Source organism: Mustelus asterias, chromosome 1 (assembly GCF_964213995.1).
Source record: "Mustelus asterias chromosome 1, sMusAst1.hap1.1, whole genome shotgun sequence".
In the NCBI taxonomy this organism is placed as follows: Eukaryota; Metazoa; Chordata; class Chondrichthyes; order Carcharhiniformes; family Triakidae; genus Mustelus; species Mustelus asterias.
This window is the reverse complement of record NC_135801.1, coordinates 150,187,543-150,204,831: the sequence shown is the minus strand read 5'-3', so window position 1 is coordinate 150,204,831 and position 17,289 is coordinate 150,187,543. Positions and strand designations below refer to the sequence as shown.

General features: G+C 41.4%; 1 protein-coding gene across 12 annotated transcripts in view; it reads left to right on the top strand.

The window, feature by feature from the left end:
- Positions 1-17,289, top strand: part of LOC144498811 (ciliary neurotrophic factor receptor subunit alpha-like) — a 314,103-nt gene that overhangs the window by 79,282 nt on the left and 217,532 nt on the right. The window contains exon 1 of one of the 12 annotated variants that reach the window (XM_078220598.1): positions 5,724-5,760. The exons of the other annotated variants lie outside the window; for them this stretch is intronic. The gene's annotated coding sequence lies outside the window, so the exon portion shown is untranslated. Of the gene's footprint in view, positions 1-5,723; positions 5,761-17,289 lie in introns of those variants that run through there. 12 annotated transcript variants of the gene reach the window in all.

Sequence of the window (17,289 nt, the reverse complement as noted above, 5' to 3'; positions counted from 1 at the left end):
CTGTCTGTGTGGAGTTTTACGTTTCCCCCATGTCTGCCTGGGTTTCCTCCGGGTGCTGCGGTTTCCTCCCACAATCCAAAGATGTGCAAGTTAGGTCAATTGGCCATGTTAAATTGCCCCTTAGTGTCCCAAGATATGTAGGTTAGGGGGATTAGCAAGGTAAATATGTGGGGTCACAGGAAAAGGGACTGGGTGGGATTGTTGTCAGTGCAGGCTTGATGGGCTGAATGGCCGCCTTCTGTACTGTAGGGATTCTATAATTAATAAAGGATGAACACAAATTATTTACTTGGGCTCTGAGCACAAAATTAGAGAGCAGAATATAATCAGGATTCTTCAACAAGACTAGAGATTAGATGATTTTCAGGCTGACTAGTGATGTGGAACACATTTCCAGCAGGAATACACAATTGATTGTCAATTGCTTGAAAAGGGAATGTACAAATATCTTGTTGGAAATGAAATTGAAAGATTAGAAGGAAATTATCAAAAAAGATGATCCAAATAATTTGAGTGACCTGACGAAGATAATATTGTGGTTGACAGAGGCACAAATCAGTGGTAGCAAATTGGATGCCCGCCGTACACCCATCCAAGGTTTCTTTCCAATAATCTGTTGAAAAGGAAATTAGAAAGGCACTTAATGGCCGTTTGACTACTGTTCATTTTGTCTCCTTGTCAAACTATAATTTTGACTCTAAGCATTCCCATCCCATGTAAATATCATTGAAAGCAATCAATGAAAATCAAAGCCTGATAGTACATAAATAAATATGCTGGTTTCCCTTTAATCAAACTTGCAAGTCCGTAAACTGCCTAATGTTCCATAAGGATATTTGCTAGATGCCTTGTCAAAGAAAGGATACTGATCTGCTAAATGACCTTTTCTATGTACATGCTTTCTTGCCTTCTCTCATGCCTAATGCTTTCGACTCAGAGTTAGTCTGTTATTTTTCAATTATGCAACTTGCCATGGTTCATTTGTGGAAGAAGCAGATGAAGGGCCTTATACAGAGAACCAATAGCGGAAGATTGACACAGGTTTTCTTGTTCCTCTTCTATCTTATCATTACTATGCTTAATTGACAGACAGGATAGAGACATGTGGTGAGTGAAGAAGTTTACAAAGGTGGTACATGTTTCATTCATCCTCGAAGGTAGTATCTACCTCTGACTTTACATGACAGGGGGAGGGAAAACCTCTGCAAGATATGCCGGATCATCGACACGGAGAACACCATCCACCAGGTGCACAGTACATACTCATGCGACTCGGCGTTGTTTACCTCAAATTTCAGGGAAGGATGGCCCAGTGCATGGTACATCGGTGAGACCCATGAAGACGCTATGACAATGGATAAACAGACACTGGGCGACAATCACCAGGCAGGAGTGTTCCCTTCCAGTAGGGGAACAATTCAGCAGTCAAGGGCATTCAGCTTCCGATCTTTGGGTAAGCGTTCTCCAAGGTGGCCTTCAAGACATGACAACGTGGAATCACAGCAGAAACTGATAGCCAAGTTCTGCATCCGTGAGGGTGGCCTCAACCGGGATCTTGGGCTCATGTCACACTATATGTATAACCCCCACCATCTGGCCTGGGCTTGCAAAATCCTACCAACTGTCCTGGCTTGAGAATTCACACCTCTTTAACCTGTGATTATCCCTCTCTCCACTTACACTGTCTGTACCTGTAAAGACTCGCATTCCAACCATAATCTTGCAATCGTGTCTCTGCCTACATACACCGTGTTTGTGAACTCAACTCTCCACTCACCTGATGAAGAAGCAGCGCTCTGAAAGCTCGTGATTCCAAATAAACCTATTGGACTTTGACCTGGTGTTGTGAGACTTCTTATTGGGAAAGGGAAAAAGAGTCTGTTATGTTACTTTTCTATTCACAAATTCCTAATGACAAACCTTGTCGATTGGGAGAATGTATGCGTAGCGCGTGGCATTGCATCTATTATCTGAAGTGAACTGATGAAACATTGGCCAGGAATTTGTTGGCAGCATGCCATTTCTGATGTCGTAACTGAAACTGTGTCCCAAATCACTTTCTCTTTTGCCTTTTTCCTCACGCAATTATAATTAAAATTTGACGTGCCAGCAGTGTGCATGTGAAAGTGGCTGGGGAAGTTTTCCATTGATGAAACCCGCCATCAGCTGACAATGCAGTATTTGTGGGCTGCATAACAGCTACAAATTCCCTGACCAACGACACAGCCATCGACATAAAGACTTGAGAGCACAAATGGAGCTTGGCTGTTTTTCAAACTTAAATTTCACTTGTAAATATTTCACATGACATTGCTTTCACTTTTATTCGTGTGTGCATCATTGTTATTTGTTGAAGACAAGATTAGTCAGAGTTAACTGTATTGATATGCCTCGTAGTTGGCACGCCATGATGAGTACAACGGCGTTTGGGACATTTTGTTCACTCATTACTCAATGTTCATATTAGTGTCCAATGTTGTATTCGCCATTTGTGGGACATGGCTGAGCTTTCAGGCTCCGGCAGCCCTCCCTTTACATTGCGAAGGACACTGTCCAATAACCATCTCAGTGAAGGGAATTGAAAGGTTGTAGTTAAACTCCAAGCCCTGTAAAGAACTCTGCCAGCCAACACATTGTGATGGACCCTCATTTGGAGTTTACTGACACTGCCCTTTAGGTTCCTCATGTTCTTACCTTAACTGACTGCCCCCAACACTGTCCCCCGGTTCCATAGAATTAAACAAGGAAAACTACTGACGTTATACAACTGCACAAAGCTGATAGCGCACACCACCTTTACTTGATCATGAACCGGGTGCCAACAGATTCTTGTACAACTCTGACATTATGGAACCACAGAACTGTTATGACACAGGAGGCCATTTAATCCACTGGGCAGAATTTTCCTGTCCCACCCACCACAGGAATTGTAGCGGGTGGGATTTTCCGGCCTTGGGATGAGCACAGCTGGAAAATCTTGCCCATTGTGTCTGCATGGGCTCTCCAAATGAGCATTATGACTCAGTGCCGTTCCCTTGTCTTTGCCCCCAACCCTTATACATTGTTTCTATTCAAATAGACATCTAATGCCTTCTTGAATGCCTCGATTGAACCTTGAAGGTAGGGCTTTATTGAAAGCTATTTCAGATTGATGAATTTTCATGGCGTGCAAGTAAGTATGAGCATACCCCAGGTTGGAGTAATGCACGACATGTTGCAAACACATCTGACTTCATTTCTGCACTTCAACCTGCTGTTGGGAAATTGAAATGCCTCATATTTGTCACTCCATGATGATTACAGGGGTGGTTGGGACACCTGAGATGCCATGTTCCCCACTCTTCTAGGTTCCTTAAAATCCATCCAATTGTGTGCAAATGCAAGGGATTTGATGTCATACATTCCCAGCGGGCAAACAGTGTCAGGAACAGGCGAACCGAAAATATGGTCATAAACTATAAAACCATAAAGGGAGCACCATTGCTAACTTTCTCTAACAGTAATAAAGGGCTATTAATGGAGTATTCAGATTATAATAGATGCTTTCCTTTCTAGACGCCAACATCTGTAGAACATGTTAAATATTCCAGCCATTATCTTGTAATTGAGTCTGTGTCTCTAAATGCCCTGTTTGTGAACCCAATTCTCCACTCACCTGATGAAGGAGCAGCGCTCAAAGCTCGTGCTACCAAATAAACCTGTTGGACTTTAACCTGGTGTTGTGAGACTTCTTACTGTGCCCACCCCGGTCCAACGTCGGCTCCACATCAAAAATAAACAGGGAAGCAAAGGGCGAGATGCTGTTTATGTAAAGCAAATGGCAGAGTGGTGTAAATTAACCAATAACATATAGAAAATTTCAATTCAAGTTGTCTCTCAAACCCCTGAGTTTTCTGGCTGATTTTGTACTGGATTCATAGGGTGCATTGTTAGCATGCTGTTAATGTTCCAGCAGGTGGCACAGTGGTTAGCACTGCTGCCTCACAGCGCCAAGGACCTTGGTTCAATTCCAGCCTCTGGTCACTGTCTGCGTAGAGTTTGCACATTCTCCCCCTTGTCTGCATGAGTTTCCTCCGGGTGCTTCGGTTTCTTCCTACAGTCTAAAGATGTGCAGGCTAGGTTGATTGGCCATGCTAAATTAACTAGTGTCGGGGATTAGCAAGGTAAATATAAGGAGTTGTGGGAATAGAGCCTGGGTGGGATTGCGGTCAGGGCAGACTCGATGGGCTGAATGACCTCCTTCTGCACTGTAGGGATTCTAGGATATGGCCTAATGATTTTGCTCCACCTCAGCCTAGCTTTAACGAGCATATTATAATGCAAAGCTCCACTAATTCAGCTACTAAATCTCCAAAGGTGCACATCCCAGGAGCTGATACTCAAGTACATCACTGATGTTACACTAAAATGCATAAATTAAGCATTTCAGGCCTGCTTTTATTTCACCTCCACTGACTACAAATAAAGCTCAAGGAACAACAGTTTTATATTAAGAGAGCATTATACAATTCAATAACAGGATAAATGGAAATAAACTATTTCCTCTAATTGAGAATCCAAAGTGGAGGGGGGGAACGGGCATAATAAAATTAGCTTGAAGTGAACTCAAAGTATTTTCAACTACAAAATGGAAATCTGGAACTTGCTTTGCCAAAGTTCTACTTCTGAGATCAAATTCAATGGATAATTCTTCAGTTAGGATATCAAGGGATATGGAGCAATGGTTTAATGGATTGGCAGTACATATTAGCTATAATCTGTCAAAATGGTGGGTCAAGCTGACTTTAGAAATTATGCAGTTCTAGAAAAAAATCTACTCAAATTTAGCACCAACTATTTTTGAAATATAAAAATGTGAAAAAGCAATTGAACAAGCAACCACAGAACAATTAAGTGTTCTCAAACTGTCTAAAGATCCATGGTCGGTATGTTCTATCTCCCATTTAACATGCTCTACAGATGTTGGGGTTTAGAAAGGATCTGTTATGATCTGAATACTCCATTAATAGCCCTTTATTACTTTATGGTTTTATAGTTTGTGTCCAGATTTTCGGTTTGCCTGTTCCTCACACAGACATTTTGCCCATTAGGAATGTATAACATCAAATCCCTTGCACTTGTACGCAATAGGATGAATTTGAGGAACCTAGAAGAGTGGGAAACATGGAAATATTTTCAACATTTTATTTTTTAATTATATATCAATAGTGTATATTTTTGAGTGTAAAAGTAAAGATGCTATTTTGCCAAACTCAGTTACAGATTTGATTTATTGTCACATTGGAATAAAGTGAAAAAAATATTGTTTTTTGTGCTCTATACAGACAAGACATATTGTTTATGAAGTCCATAGCATGCAGGATATAGTGTTACAGGCATGGTGAAGAGAAAGATCAGCTTAATATATGATAGGACCATTCAAAAGTCTGATGACTGCAAAGAAGAAGCTGTTTTTTAGTGTCACAAGTAGGCTTACATTAACAGTGCAATGGAGTGACTGTGAAAATCCACTAGTCGCCACACTCCAGCACCTGTTCGGGTACACTGAGGGAGAATTAGCATGGCCAATGCACCTAACCAGCACGTCATTCAGATTGTGGGAGCAAACCAAAGCACCCAGAGGAAACCCATGCAGATACTGGGAGAACGTGCAGACTCCGCACAGTGACCCAAGCCGGGAATCGAACTCAGGTCCCTGATGCTGTAAGGCAGCAGTGTTAACTACTGTGCCACCATGCCACCCGGTCTTGGAGTCTGTTGGTACGTGTTTTCAGACTTTTGTATCTTTTCATTGAACCATAGAGTCCTACAGTGCAGAAAGAGGCCATTTGGCCCATCGAGTCTGCACCAACCACAATCATCTCACCCAGGCCCTGTCGCCATAACCCCATGCATTTACCTTAGCTAGTCCCCCTGACACTAAGGGGCAATTTAGCATGGCCAATCCACCTAACCTGCACATCTTTGGACTGTGGGTGGAAACCCACGCAGACATGGGGAGAATGTACAAAACTCCACCCAGTGACCCAAGCCGGGAATCAAACCCATGTCCCTGGAACTGTGAGGCAGTAGTGCTAACCACTGTGCCGCCCCTATATAATGGTAGTTAATTTTTTTAAAAATGGATTCAAATCTCTGGCGATTTTGTTACTCTTAACCTAGATGGAAGTTCAATGGAACAGGTGAAAACCAGGTCACAATTCAGATCCTCCAGGTGCGGCCTTGTCCTGAAGTATCTGTGATGGCCTGTTGGGGGAGCAGTTAAAGAAGTATTAGTTAAAGCGATGCTGCAAATACAGTCGGACTCCTGCTTGTTCTGGTGATGTATTGCAGCTCAACAATGTGTCTTCTGCAATTAAAGGGTTATGCTGTCATGCAAAGGAGATCTTTTCAGGGAAATAATTCAATTCAACAATGTATTCAGTAAACTCTGGAACATTTGAAACTAGTTAATAATTGGAGCATAACAGCAATCAGATTAGATACCTTCTGATGTAGTTGCACAAATCTTTTGTCCATGCTGAAACACTTTCGATGAAACTGTGATAATCTCCAAACATTATTGTTAGTTTAGGAGAAAATATAAGATGAAATTATTCCCCATCTCAGGAATTCTCAGTTTATGTCAGCCTATGTGGGGTTTGAAATGTCAATCCAACATCTAGAGCCTCTAGTGGCTAGCTCAGCGCTAAAGAAAAATATAACTTGCACATATATAGCACCTTTCACCTCAGGGCATCTTTTATAGTCAATGAAATACTTTTTACTAAGTATAGTTGCAATTGTAAAACCCAACCGTTTTTGAGAAAATGTTTGGGCGACTTGCATTGCTAACAGAAGCCCAAAGGCAAGTCATGGGAAGGAGAGTGAAGTGGCAACAGGTGAGTGTGTTACAATCATGGCAGTCTAGGTTGCTCCTGGCACCATTCAATTTGGTGCAGGCATGCTAAAGAGAGTTAGGCCCCTTGCTTACAAATGTAAGGGGCCTAACATGTTTTTGGCAGCCACTAGGTACTCTCTTTGGAAAAAAAAATGGCCCGACTCCAAATCCTTGGCCCTACATGTGCCTGTTTTACATCTATAAAATGGATTCAGAGGTCCAGTTCCTACTCCAATTTCATTCTGGGTGTCTGAGGTGGAAGTAATTTTCTGCTCTCCATTAAATTTGTGGGGATTAATTTCCCTGAAGCTCAACATATTCAATCATGGTTCAGCAGAGAACCCATTTACACATGCAAGGGGATTTTCTACTTCCCAAGTGTTGTGGCTGAGCTGGAGAGATTATTTACATGGATTAAGTGAACTGTTTTGGGACAAAATTGGTTTCATTGCAGGATTTGGAGTGATGTTAAAGTTTGTTGTTTATTGTCACACGTATTAGCATACAGTGAAAAGTATTGTTCCTTGTGTGCTATACAGCCAAAGCATACCATTCATAGAGAAGGAAACGAGAGTGTCACAAGTACTTACATTAACACTGCAATAAAGTTACTGTGAACATCCCCTAGTCACCACACTCCAGCGCCTGTTCGGGTACACTGAGGGAGAATTTAGCATGGCCAATGCACCTAACCAGAACGTTTTTCAGACTGTGGGAGAAAACCGGTGGAAACCCACGCAGACACAGGGAGACCATGCACACTCTTCACAGACAGTGACCCAAGTCAGGAATTGAACCTGGGTCCCTGGCGCTGTGAGGCAGCTGTGCTAACCACTGTGCCATTGTGGTGTGAACATGACTTAAGCAAATAAGTAATTCAGCATATTTCTGTTGTGTTCTCTTTCCAATGGTTGTGGCTATGGATAAAGGTGATGAATGCCATTGATTGAATATTGAATTCTGAATGGATGCATTTCTTTTTCACTGACAGAATTACTTTTGTGCCATTAGAATTTGTTTTGATTGATCTGTGGGAGATTTGTAAGGAAGTTTTACTTCCCCTAAAAGCTGTTAAAAATCTAACCGTGCCTTTCAGGCTGCAGCTTAAAAGGTATTTCCTCGGCCCTGTGACTTTGACTTATCTCAAATATATGAAGATCTTTAAATATTTCATTTGCCCAGATACATTAATTAAAACCCACTCCACTCTTGTGTCTTCTCCCAGCATCAACACCAGGCCCAAAGGCTCCATACAAGCTGTGTAACTAGCGACTGATAATGTACAGCAAACATTTCACATTCTGCACAGCAATGCCTGATGCCATGCAAATTACTTAGACTGATTGCCGTGTGGGCCCAAATATATAAAAAAGATTCAAATGGAGAAAAGGCTCTTCTGTAAAGAGGGATTCGGTAAGTGGGATTAAAATTAAAATAGCAAACACATTGAATAATTTTTAATCTGATATTCTCAGTAAGTAGATAAACTGCAAACACTGATTACTGTGCGCTATCTCCAGGTACGGGTGACATTTCATGGTGATACGATAAGGGCTTGTAGGTAGCACATGAATATGCAAGGAATAGTGGGATATTGACCAAGGGCAGGCAGAAGGGATTAGTTTAATTTGGCATCCTGTTCGGCATAACATTGTGGACTGTAGGACCTATTCCTGTGCTGTACTGTTCTATGTTTTATGGTGCACTATTATCAACATCCGATAGAAAATGTTACAGGCGGCATAGTGGTTAGCACGGGTCACAGGATCAGCGACCCAGGTTCGATTCCCTGCTTGGATTACTGTCTGTGCAGGAGTTTGCATGTTCTCCCCGTGTCTGCGTGGGTTTCCCCCAAGTGCTCCGGTTTCCTCCCACAGTCCAAAAGACATGCTGCTTAGGTGCATTGGCCATGCTAGTTTCTGCCTCAGTGTACCCGACCAGGTGCTGAAGTGTGGCGACTAGGAGATTTTCACAGTATCTTCATTGCAATGTTAATGTAAGCCTACTTGTGACTAATAAATAAACTTTACTCTTATTCCAAACTGAGACAGGAAAAGATGAGGTAATTGGTTTGCGTATCATTAGTTCACATTCTATCTGTGGCTGTGTCGTATATAGACTGACATCAGCTGCTTTAAAAAAGGGTTATGCACACCATGACATCAGACACATCTGTCTACAAATAAATTACCAAGCTCATCCCAAGGTGATGCACATTTTTCAAGCACCCAATAACCCCCGCATGTTTAATGACTCAACCTAGACTTAATTATCTATGATCCTGGTGAAGAGGTGCAGAGGCCAGAAGCCTCCCTGGCTTGGTCTCCAGGCTGCTGACTTCACTGATATCAGATGGTGCAACATTGGGGTGTGTATATCTGTCTCAGTACTGCAAGGATAGGAAAGGGGAATGCCAGGTTTTAACTGCTATCTGGGAAGTGCACGCAAGTGGACATCTGTGGAAGATGGAACTTAGTTCTGTGATGCCTTTGGCACTTCGAATCAAGTAGCCTCCTATCACTCATTGTCTTGGTCATGATAAATTGCCGTCTGAGGAACAATATTCCTGCAAGAGACAGAACCTTCCAGAGGAAAAAAAGGATAAACTTGATGTGCAATTTACAAATTAAATTAAATGTAACATTTTATTGTAACCTTTTAATAGGCACACATAGTGGCCATTGTTTCCTCCTTTCCCTCTCCTGCTTGAAGCACACAATTACTGTAAGTCACAATGACCACAGTTGGCTTTGATGTAATATTTTCACCCATCTTTAATCTAGCAGGGCATTAGCCAAATAATGTGCTGCAGTTTAATGGATTGTCTGGATAATTTGCAGTGAAAGGTCGGAGCTGTGGGAATCGAATCCTAATGGCCCTGTCAGATGCTAAAGGGAAGAGCCTGGGAGGCCTGTGCTCTGAGTGCACGGCTGAAAGAAAATAAACCTTGTTTGCTTTTAAAATGGGATACACTTGAAACCTGGTTTGAAAGAGAAGGTGAAAATGAAACCAGTGTCCACGGGTGGTTCCTTCGGAGGAAGCAGATAGAGGCCAATGGGAAATGATTGAGCAGAGGGAGTATATCATGGAAGATAGAGTCTGAATTCTTAAAGAAAGCATTAGCTGTAATAGATACACTACCATTTTGTACAAGCTAAGTTAACCCTTGAGGATCTAGTTCAATAATTAAACATATTTTTCCAAGTCATTTTGATTTAAGTGGACATTGATAGGTAGAACAGTCATGCTCAATGCCTAGTAAGTAGTCTCAGAACACCAGGTTAAAGTCCAACAGGTTTATTTGGTAGCACATCAGGTGAAGGAGCAGCGCTCCGAAAGCTCATGCTACCAAATAAACCTGTTGGACTTTAACCTGGTGTTGTGAGACTACTTGCTGTGCCTACCCCAGTCCAACGCCGGCAACTCCACATCAATGCCTAGGTTAGGGAGGAAGAAATTGGCTAGAGTTCCCATGAGGTGAGGAGACATTTCTTCATCCAGAGAGTGGTGAATCTGTGACCTTCACTACCACCAAGTAGTTGAGGCCAAATGTTGTGTGATTTCTAAAAGAAATTATATATAGCTCTTGGGGCTAAACGGATCAAGGGATATGAGCGGAAGGTGGGATCAGGATTTTGAATTGATGATCAGCCATGGTCGAAATGAATGTAGAGCAGGCTCAAAAGGGCTGAATGGCCGACTTTTGCTTCTATTTTCTATGTCTGCTTGGCATCCAGTGACCTTTATTGAAAATGCTTGTGCAGGTACACTGATCCCAGGAACAAAGTACTGGAGGGCAACCGGCATTCATGGAATCATACCTCTGGCAGGAATCATTGAGATAATTGATGGTATAAAAATAATATTGTTTCTAAAAAGAATCCGCAATGCCATCCAAACTGCATTCCAACATTCTTGACTAATCAATAGACTCAAAAAAAATATGGGTGAGCAGATAGAGAGCCTTCACAGACAGGATGCTGTGTTTTTCTCAATCTCAGGAGTGCCGTGTCAAAATATTGCAGAGGCTGAAAACCCGAGATAAAAATAGAAAGTGCTGGAAATACTTAGCAGCTCAGGCAGTACCATCACCCTGAAGCATTAACTCTGTTTCTCTGTCCCTCCTTAGTGTTGCCTGACCTGCTGAGTGATTCCAGCATTTTGTATTTTTTTACAAAGGGTCATCTTTGACAAAGTTTTGACAAAGGGTCATTCTGGACTCGCAAAGTCAGCTTTTCTTACAGATGCTGCCAGACCTGATGAGATTTTCCAGCATTTTCTCTTTTAGTTTTGTATTTTTTATTTTGGAGTGTGATTGTTCAGACACGACCATTTCTGAGCTCCATCAGCTATCATGTGTGCGCATGTTCTGTATTTTCAAAGTAAAAGCACCAAAAGTATTAACTCAGATAAGTTGCTGAGTGAGTGATGTTTAATGTTCCTGTCAATTTTTACCATCCCTCGTACTACTGACCTGATCTCCATTATTTATAATTGCCGTTATATTTTTGATTTCTTGCACTTTTGCTTAAAGACAGTAAAATTCTGCAAATTACTTCAAGAAAATGTTGTATGCTACTGAGTCATAGTAACCATTAGCTTGATTTTGAGTTAGCCAAACATAATAATGTTCTAATTATATTGAGCATCACCAGAGTGTATGAAGAAAATATTCTGTTCTGATCACTTTAACATGACTGATGGAATTATGCGGGATGGGATGCACAGTGAATGGGGAACCATGGATCTGTTGGGCAAGTAATTAAGGGACTTAAAATCAATTAAGCACTAAACCTTCAATTTTGGATTATCTTGCCATCCTGGGAGGAATTTGCTGGGGTCAACCAGGTTCACCCATGTGAGTACACAGCTGGAAGAGGTTCTTCAGTGGAACAAGTTAGGAAGACTTTGATCAGTTACCCTGAAGAACTGGGTGGCACAGTGGCTAGCCTCACAGCACCAGGGACCGGGTTTGAATCCCGGCTTCTGTATGGAGTTTGCACATTCTCCTCGTGTCTGCGTGGGTTTTATCCGGGTGCCCCGGTTTCCTCTCACAGTGCAAAGATGTGCGGGTTAGGTTGATTGGCCATGTTAAATTACCCCTTAGTATCAGGGGGACTCGCTAGGGTAAATGCATGGAGTAATGGGTGGGATTGTGGTCGGTGCAGACACGATAGGCTGAATGGCCTCCTTCTGCAGTGTAAGATTCTATGATCTTTGAACTCCAGTGATGACCAACAGAGAGAGCTGTTCAAAGAACTGCTTCTCGGAGAATGTTTTTTTGACTAAAATACTCTTATTTCTTACAAGAATTGTACTCTGCCATCAATTGAATCTTTGAATTCAATAAAAAGAAAGCAATAGAAATTAAAACAAATTATTAAAACTGGATTTTGCAATCGAGTTTAATTCTAAAGTTTATTTATTAGTCACAAGTTTATTTATTAGTCACAAGTAGGCTTACATTCACACTGCAATTAAGTTACTCTGAAAATCCCCTAAGAACTATTGCTTGTGAAATAATAAAGAACTATAAAATGTAACTTGCATTGGATAAATTATTTCTGTATTTGCAACACAAGATTAAGGGGCAATATAATAGTGTTCAAAATTACAAGAAGTTTCAATAGTCTACGTAGAGGACACAGGTAATTAGTAAAAGAATCAAAGGGGAGGGGAAGGAGAAGATTTTTTTTCCACAATGTGTTTTGATCTTCAATGCACGGTTTGAAAAAGCAGTTCATATTGATTCAATAGTAACTTTCAAAAGGGAATTGGATATTTACTTGCAGTGGATGCTCAGTCATCAAGTACGTTCAAAGCAGAGGTCAGCAGATTTCTAGATGCCAATGACCACAAGGGATGGGAGGATAGGGCAGGAACTTGGCATTGAGGTAGAAGACAAGCCATGATCTAGTTATATGGTGGAGCAGACTCGAGGGGCTGAATGAGCTACTCCTGTTGTTCATAGAATCATAGAAATCATAGAAACCCTACAGTGCAGAAGGAGGCCATTCGGCCCATCGAGTCTGCACCGACCACAATCCCACCCAGGCCCCACCCCCACATATTTTACCCGCTAATCCCTCTAACCTACACATCCCAGGACTCTAAGGGACAATTTTTAACCTGGCCAATCAACCTAACCCGCACATCTTTGGACTGTGGGAGGAAACCGGAGCACCCGGAGGAAACCCACGCAGACACGAGGAGAATGTGCAAACTCCACACAGACAGTGACCCGAGCCGGGAATCGAACCCGGGACCCTGGAGCTGTGAAGCAGCAGTGCTAATCACTGTGCTACCGTGCCGCCCCTTGTTGTTATGTTCCTAAACTGTGTGCAGGGCTATAGGGGATTGGGATGAATCCGCTCATTACTTCAAAGAACTGGCATTGGCACAATAGGCTGAAAGGCTACCTTCTGTGCAATGATTCCATGGGCTGATGTATAAGCTTCCCTGTAGACTGGTATGAAAGCTGTGGGGGTTAAGAGGGGAGGTTCATGTAAAATCCAACATGTGGCCTTTCCACTGCCTAAACACCAGCCTGCCCTCCCTTGGACCTATTGAGGCTCAAGTGGCCAGCGAATAGTGATGAAAGTTGTTGATATGATGACCTGCCTGTCTTCAAAATGATTTCCTGGAAAATGCCAAGCTCGTCCCACTCAGGCTAAAATAGTCTTGCATGTTTGTGGACATGTTAAATTAAATCAGGGCATTCTGCGATGGGTTTCTACAGTGTAGAATCTTCTGGTTTCGCTTGTTGCTGCTTGTATTTATGTTGCACAAGATGTGCTGGATCAATTTTGAGAGTGCCTTCCAAGTTCGATGCAAGTTAAACAAGTTGATAGATCTTCTGTTTTTGCTGGATTAGGCAATCTGCAAAGTGTATCTGATGTGACCAAGTTATCTGGATTGTACCTAATCTCGCAGTCGGAACCTTGAATTGGGACGTTGCAATTTTGGCGATGCACTTGTCAATGGTTTTCATCAAATCACCTCCAGTGGCTTGTGGTCGATCTCTACTATAAATTTTATGCCAAATAGTTAGATCTGAAAATGCATGATTCCAAAACCAAAGCTAATGTTGTCTGCTCAATGCTGGGAGTAATTAGATTGAATTACAAACAAAGACTTTGAAGCAAATGCAGTCAGTTTGTCTTTTTCTAGTCCTTTTTGTGAAGCATCTATCTCCAAGGTAGTTCGCTCACTAGGATTTTAAAATTCCAATGCTTTTGAAAATGACTGTTTCAAAGAGATATTGGTGATTTTTGCAAAGGCACACCCCTTCTCTATCATTCCCTAGGCGAAGACAATTTATGAGCAAAATTGAGAATGTATGGAAATGAGATCTAGACATCTTCAAAGATTGTCCTTTTCTTGAGTTGGTGTGGCTTCAGTATCCTCTATTTTATTTGGATCAGGATGTATGCCTGCACTGGAATAAATAGAACCAAAGAAATTGATCTGTTGCACAGTGATGACACACTTCAGATTGTTGAACACCAATCCATCATAACATGCTGTTAACATCAATTTGTGCAAATTATAATCATATTTTTGCTTGCTTCTTCCCAGATGGCAACATGTAGATGTACCCTGGCACAGTGCGTGTAATGTTGTCTTTGAAAGCTTGAAAGAAGCTCTGGCTAACAACCTAAAAGAACATAATTGAAGAGTATTGTCTGAATGGGTTATGAAATGTAGTAAGCTCTTGGGATTCCCATAACCCTTATTTCTATTAAGACCCTAAGTGCTTGCCTAATGTGGTCACCAGTATGTGTGAACTTCTCTGGGTTTGTCCATGCCAAATGTTGAGTACCTTCTTTCTTAGTCTTCCTCACCATGAATCCTGTTTCTACCCTGTCCTTCTCCCCCAATTGCTTCCTACCAATTTCAGTGTGTCTTGATAGCTGCCTCACTGTTCTTTACAAATGATTTGGTTTGGGTGCTATTTGTTCTCCCCCTGCCAGTCCTTTGCATTCTGGTGCTGTTCCCAATTATCCATAAGGTTAGAATTATGTTTGGAGTTTTCCCAATCAATAATTAATATCCTCAATTCTCTTGGTGTATGCTCTTTTTCCAAACATGAGATACCTGAGAACTATCCAATTTCCTATCTTTTGTGTTTTGAGTCAGTCTTGTGTATGTGCCTTTAAAAGCAAATATGTTGTGTTTCTCCATCATTAACTTCCACTAGTGAATGTCTTGTCCACTTGAGTATTCCATACAAACTTTCACCAAAATTGACTGCATTAGTTACAGGCAAGGAAACTACCATTCCTATGGTTTTGTCTTTATGACTCGCGTGGCTATCTACTTGGTAGTCAGAAGCATGTGTGATGGCTAAAGTGCCCTTGTGTCTTGTGAACTGTGAGCACCATCTTTTCTTATCTTCCAAGATTTGTTTCCTTGATGACTTGTGGTTACAAATGATCTGTTTGCTAATATAATCCCTTAAGTAGCTTCACAAGCTTCCTTAGCTTTCTTTCTAATTTTAACAACTTTAGTCCATTCACTATTCCCTGTGATCTTGACTTCCCCAAGCACTTAATCTGTAAAATGTGGAAAAATTTGTTCTCAGTCTAGTAAGCTTTTACTGACCAGTGTTAACTCACTTACTGTGTCTGATATAATTTAATTGCCTTCACTAATCTCCTCTTTCATGTGGATCTTGTCTCTTCAATGTCATAACACCCTTTTTTTTAAAGTTTATCGATCAGTAAGCACGGTTCACATCTTTTGGCTCATTTATTAAACATGGGCATTTTCTTTTTATTAGAATCGCAAGAGGAAATAACTCTCATGACCACTTTGACTTTTATTTCCCTCCACTGCTCCCATTTAAATTTTATTCAGCTTTTGAACAGCTTGTTTTTCCGGTAACCCCCTTTTAGAAAAACCTTCTGTTAAACATATCCCCTTATGAGAAAAGGATACTTGCGCCTTACCCCATCTGCCCTCCAATTCAAATCCCAGTTGGAGCCAAAAACACTCCAGATTTTCAGGATTAATAAGCATTTTGGCAGAAAATTGCAATTACAAAACAAGAGACAAAAATAATAAATCAGAAGAAAGGCTACAGTGAAGGAATTTAACATAATTTGTCTGTTTCAAGATTGCCAGTGCTGAACCATCTGAAAATATGCTTGTTTTTATTTGTGAAGTTTGCAAGCAAAATTAAAGGCAGTTTTAATTAGTTAGATGGGAACCATTAGACAGAGTAATAGGATTCATTTGTAGACTTCAGCGTGGCTCCAGCCATAGACTGCACTCCATGAGCCAGAGAAAGATTATTGATATGTTTTTGATGGAGCTCTTGTTGGGAGAGGAAGCAGGAGCAAGGGCAGGCTAAGAAACAAACAGTTGTGTATGTCCCCTCCCTTGGGACTGCAGTCTTGGCACAATTTCCTGTCGAGAGGCCAATCTCACACTGCGGCAGAGTTTGTTATTCTGAATCTTCAAAGCCACAATCTTATGCAATAGGAACTGTAACTATCGTTGAGACAATAAATAAAATTTGATTTTATCTTTATTCTACTTGTTTAGTTCGTAGACTTCATAGGCAGTAAAAAATTTGGCCTTTCAAAAATAATAGTAACCAAATATACTATGCATCAAAATACTAACAGTTCATGAACACCTTCTTGTGGACTTTCATTCAGGCCACCATTTCATATGAAATCTCTTACTATTTGGAAAATCATTCCAATTTCCCGTATGCTGCTGCACCATACATTTAAGGATAGTTTTTGTCTATTTGTCTATCTTTGTGAAAAGGATTTTGGCAAATCTTAAGTGTTTACAAAAGAGAGAACATCCTGACATTAATCAAATTGAAATATATAATTTGCAATTCACATAAATTGAACACAAAACCAAATGATTTGCCGTTTTCATTAACACAATACCCATTTAAAGCCATATCATCTTATCCCTGTACAGCAGGGTTGTCCAAATTGTGTTCCATGGAAGCCTGGGGTTATATATTACATATCAAGGGTTCCGCGGTAGACCACACTTGTCCAACTTGTGGCATTCAACTGATGTGTATTAGGAAAATGCTGTAGTGCTGCTTGTCAAATCAGAGGTTGGTTTCTCCCTGAATTGGCTGTTGAGAGGCTCCCTAGTGAGTCTATCAGCATCTAATCTAGTGGGAAATCCTCAAGCGATTGAACAGACTGGAAACATCAGGAAAGTCTTTCGAGGTAATTCCTGGGGTGAGTGCGCAGTGTGGGAGGTAGAACACCGGCCATGGGTCAAGGTGTTGCAAGCAGGCCTCAGGGTAACCGAGAGTGTGGACCATGGAGCAAGGGAGAGTACGGACCACGGGAAGGTAGTGCAGGCCTCGAAACATGGGGAGAGCAGGCCTTGGAGCGAAATGAAGGGGGAGAGGGGCGAGCATGGAG